The sequence below is a fragment of the Nematolebias whitei genome, chromosome 1 (genome assembly GCF_014905685.2).
Source record: "Nematolebias whitei isolate Nwh7 chromosome 1, NemWhi1, whole genome shotgun sequence".
NCBI classification, from domain to species: Eukaryota; Metazoa; Chordata; class Actinopteri; order Cyprinodontiformes; family Rivulidae; genus Nematolebias; species Nematolebias whitei.
The window spans coordinates 20964106-20969668 of NC_056498.1; positions in this window are offsets into that span (position 1 = coordinate 20964106).

Below are 5563 nucleotides of genomic sequence, written 5' to 3' on the forward strand. Positions count from 1 at the left end.
GCCGAGGCAGCACGCATGCACATTAGGTGAATGTACAAAATTCACAGAGCCAACGAATGACCCGGCATGGTAACTACAACAGATTGGGGGGAGGGAGGGGGGGGGATTCCTGCAGATGCATGAAACACTATTTGTCTGTGTCAAAGCAGATCTTTTCCTGTAATTAACATACAAAAAAACCCTATGTTTCCCCCATCTGTGTCCGTGTAAATAGGAACATAGTAGGTCACCAGCCAAATTAGCTGTTCACATGATAAATGAGGGCCATCAGACTAATGACCAATCGTTAGTGCTATGATGGTCTCTTGCTATTCACAGAGGGTTGAGTGATACAAGCAATAACAACAGACACCACTCTGAGCAACAGGACCACACTTTCCAGAGAGTAACTCTGTCAACTCTTGAAACAGTGCCTGCAGTCAACTTACATCACATCATCCATCCATCCATTTTCTTCCGCTTATCCGGGGTTGGGTCGCGGGGGTAGCAGCCTAAGTAGGGAGGCCCAGACTTCCCTCTCTCCAGCCACTTGGTCCAGCTTCTCCGGGGGAATCCCGAGGCGTACCCAGGCCAGCCGAGAAACATAGTCCCTCCAGCGTGTCCTGGGTCTTCCCCTGGGTCTCCTTCCAGAGGGACGTGTTCGGAAATGTGATGAGAAATCAATGAGGTGAAATTAAAGTTAAACTTTACAGTCGCGATGCACAACCTGCAGAGATGGCAATTACCTTGCAGGTATTACCAGGCCAGTAATGTCTATTGTTCCCACATGATATGAAGAGGGAGATAGATGTCATGTTAAGGACTGTGTCATACAGAAAGTGTACCAAGAGTCTGTCTTCCAAATCTGTCTACATTCCATCTGAAGGCTCAGTTGCTCCAGCAGATGTCGCTATGTCGGGACAACATTTATTTTGAGGGGGAGAGTGTGGAGAACCAGTGACAGGCTTCCGAACAAGTGGCACCCCTTTTAAAAGTGTGTGATCCTCTCCCTTTAAAATGTGTGCTCCTCTTCCATTAAATATTTTGTTTTGTTTGGTAATTAAAAAGCACTATGTATTTCAGTGCTCAAGTTAGGCTGCATAGTTACAGGCACATTGATAACTAATATTTTGGCTGAGGGGGAATTGAGTTGGGTCTAGTTAGTCCAAACAGGCACTAGGAGCAACCCTGGTTCTAAGTATCTATGCAGTTCAGTAGAACACCTGCAGTCATTAGTGTGAAGCACCTTGGACTTATCGGTTGTATTTTCAGGTAAGCTGAAACAGTGAAAAGTTATCATCAGACATTTTATGGTTGGGATATAAAGCTGTATAGCTTTATACGATAAAAGGATGTTTTTGCATTTAAAGCGGAGAGGCTATTATCTCAGTGAGGAACAGCCCAGTATCTGTGTTGGGAACGTATGCAGCTCAGTAGAACACCTGCAGTCATTAGTGTGAAGCACGTGCACCTCGGACTTATCTGTGCCTGTTGGTTGTTGGTTACGAGTTTATTCTCGTAATATTACAAATTTATTCTTGTTATGACTTTTTTCTCGTAATGTAATTTTTTTTTCTCTCAAGGACTCATTTACAAGAGAGACCTGATTTCAACAAAGAATGATGACAAAAAAAAATGCACTAAGGAAAAAAACAGAAGCCTTTACTTGTTTTGTTTTTATCACATAGGGATTAACACTAAAATCTAAGAAAGCCCATTGAATGAAAAATATTTACAATTCTTTCAAACATGAGTTCAATTTTAAAAAGCAGAATTCCTTCACTTCATTATTTGTGAATATTTGCTTCTTCTTAAATGGAAATGGGATCTTTTAATTTTGTCTTGTTAACATTGTGACATTATATTTTTTTCCCATCTGCTTTCAGGATTTCTTTCACTGCAAATAAATAAAACATAAAGTGAGTGCTAAGCAGAAATAAATGTTGAAAAAATATTTAAAGCCGGAGAATCTTGTCATTTCATCAGTGTTTAAAAATATAATGAAAAAAGTTGTTTTCTAATTTGGACTGTCGAGTTTGTGTGTGTGTGAGTGTTTTTTCTGTTTTATTTTTGTCTTTTTAAAAGGCTATGGGATTATAATCTACAGTAACAAACAACAGGCCTTTAAAAATCATCTAACATTGTCAAGTTAAGACAGTTTAGCAAAAAATGACTAAAACTAAATGTTACAAGAGACCGATTAAATCTAAGTAGGTAAACCTAACAGAAAATATGTAAGAGGAAAACACACACACACATATACTGTATGTATATGTATATATATATTTATATGCACACACAAACCGGATTACAAAAAAGTTGGGACACTAAACAAATTGTGAATAAAAACTGAATGCAATGATGTGGAGGTGCCAACATCTAATATTTTATTCAGAATAGAACACAAATCACAGATCAAAAGTTTAAACTGAGAGAATGTATCATTTTAAGGGAAAAATCTGTTGTTTCCAAATTTCATGGCGTCAACAAATCCCAAAAAAGTTGGGACAAGTCCATTTTTACCACTGTGTGGCATCCCCCCTTCTTCTTACAACACTCAACAGACGTCTGGGGACAGAGGAGACCAGTTTCTCAAGTTTAGAAATAGGAATGCTCTCCCATTCATGTCTAATACAGGCCTCTAACTGTTCAATCGTCTTGGGCCTTCTTTGTCGCACCTTCCTCTTTATGATGCGCCAAATGTTCTCTATAGGTGAAAGATCTGGACTGCAGGCTGGCCATTTCAGTACCCGGATCCTTCTCCTACGTATCCATAATGTTGTGATTGCTGCAGAATGTGGTCTGGCATTATCATGTTGAAAAATGCAGAGTCTTCCCTGAAAGAGATGACGTCTAGATGGGAGCATATGTTGTTCTAGAACCTGAACATAGTTCTCTGCATTAATGGTGCCTTTCCAGACATGCAAGCTGCCCATGCCACAAGCACTCATGCAACCCCATACCATCAGATCAAATTTTGAATCAACATATTTTTCCTTTAAAATGTTACATTTACTCAGATTAAACTTTTGATCTGTCATCTATGTTAGATTACGAATAAAATATTGACATTTGCCATCTCCACATCATTGCAATCAGTTTTTATTCACAATTTGTTTAGTGTCCCAACTTTTTTTGGAATCCGGTTTGTATATATATATATATATATATATATATATAAATTATATAATATGAAACTTAGCATGATGGTGGTAAGAATGGTGGCGCAGAGGTTAGAGAAGGTGGATCTGTGATTGGAAGACAGCTGGTTCAAGCCCCCGTACCGACAACATCAAAAATGTGGGTGGGGTAGGTGAAGCACCCACACCTGCCCCCACCCTCATTCGTCCCACTCTGGGCCCTTGAGCAAGGCCTTTAACCCCCACCCTCTGCTCCTCCTGGTGTCCCACATAGCATCTCTCTGCTCCACACAGAGGGCTGTGGTAGCTCGGTGGTTTGTGGTTGTGTCAGGAAGGGCATCCAGGGTAAAAATAACTGCCAAGTCTTCGTGTGACTTAGTTCGCTGTGTCGACCCCTTAAGAAGGGAGCAGCCGAAAGAAGAAGAAAAAATAAATATAACTTAGCCCATATTGGTAAAATATGTTTTAGTCAAACTTTATCAAAGAGTATCATAAAGGTCCGTGGTTTTAAGTATAGAGGCATTCAAATAGCATTAAAGTTTAAACAAACAAATGAACAAAATAAATTTTGAAGGTGTCTAGTTGCTGGGAGCTTACCTGCAGCAGACGTCTGAACAAAACATAGAAGCGATGGAAGGAAAGGAAAGTGCAAAGAAGGAAGATTTAAACTGAACTCCCTAATGTCCATTTTCCAGCAAACTAAAAGTACAGTAGTCAGCAGAGCAGAGTGGCGTTGCTTTATAGACGACACACAGGAAAACAAAAACAGGTCACAGGATCAGTTTCAGTGACTAGAGGAAAATCCCCTACCAAGAGGTTACCTTCAGCTATTTCTACTTTCTGTTAGCTCCCTTTACACACACACACACACGCGCGCGCGCGCACACACACACACACATATATATAGTAGGGTGATATGAGGATGGATATATATTGTAAATTATCAGTTATGAGTTAAGCTCATAAGATATGCATTTATTATGCAAATAACCTCATTGTTTGGGCACCAAACAACTTCTGTTTTAGAGGAAAAATCAGTCTCTAACCACAAATTAAATGTAAACTGAAACATGAATTATTTTCTCATGTTTAAAGGGCATCAAATCAGTTAATACACACAGATATGCCAAAATAATTACAAATTTAGTTGATTTTATGTATTACAATATAATAATATGTGATATATGTGATGAAAAATTATGCATAACAAACAAATTAATAACAAATAGCTTTGTATCAAAGGTCTAATTGATTATACAAACCAGTGAAACTTAAAAGGCAGATTTTGGACTGGTTCTGTTTGTGAAGTAGTTAAAATTTGTGTCTCAAGTGAGCTGTAGTTTGTCTCATAAGATTATTGTGATGTATGATCACCAGAAAGGCATTGAAGAGTCTCTCTCACCAGAACGAGATGTCAGAATGTTCCACAGCTGCTTAAAATGATAGCAGCAAGGCCTGAGATGCTTCGGTGACTGAGAGGCTGATTTTTCCTCAAAGTTCACCTATCATTGGTTGGAATCCGGCCACTGGCTCTGAAGTCAGCTGGGATTTACTACTCTGCGGTGTGATGGTTCTGGTTCCGTCAGGTTCTCTTGTCCTGAGACGTCTGCAGAAAGGCTGCTTCTCTTAATTCTCTTCCTAGGATGTCTCTCTAGGAGGATGCATCTGAAGTTTGCTCGAAATCCCGTTGAAGTGTGTTGAGTCGCTGATGAAGAAGTAGAAGTACAGAAGTGCTTGTTGAAGAAGTGAAACTTAACTTAACTGTCTGTGTGTTTCAGAGGTGAAGGTCCGCCTCTCGGAAGAGGTGATCCTAACTCTTTGTCACGTTTTAGAAAGTCTAAAGTCCATTTTCTCTGTCTGCTTTTAAAAGTTACTCTTCATTTAAAAGAGAAAAATAAGACAAATGATTATCTTAAAGATTACTTAACACGCATTTTCATGAATAAACATTCAGGTATGACATATTTTGAAATAACATGCAATGTTCATCAAAAGGTGTCGCTGTTCATCTCCTGCAAAACAAATGTCATTAACAAAGGGTTCTTTATAATGTGTTATCTGCATGGGAACCCATCCTGGGAGTAATACTCCTTTTTTGATAAAGGTAAAGTCTCAGCAGATGTTTCAACTTCGAAGTCAGTTGAACCAAAAGTCATTAAAACGATCTGTCCGTTTCATGGGAAATGAGTTCATATTGGCAGAGGTTAATACAGTGAGAAGTTTTTTTTTTTTTTTTTTAAATACATTCACATTAGTGTCAACTAAGAAGTTTGTGAGCTGAGTTGAACACCTGTAAAACAAAGTCTGTTTGTTCCCAAGGGAATAGATGCATCTTATTTTAAACAGTTTCAAATACAAAAACACATGAATGATGTTTGTTTGAGATGAGGTGAACTCTTTTCTGTTTGAGCTGAGATAAACTGTTTTCTGAGAAGAGGTGTTCT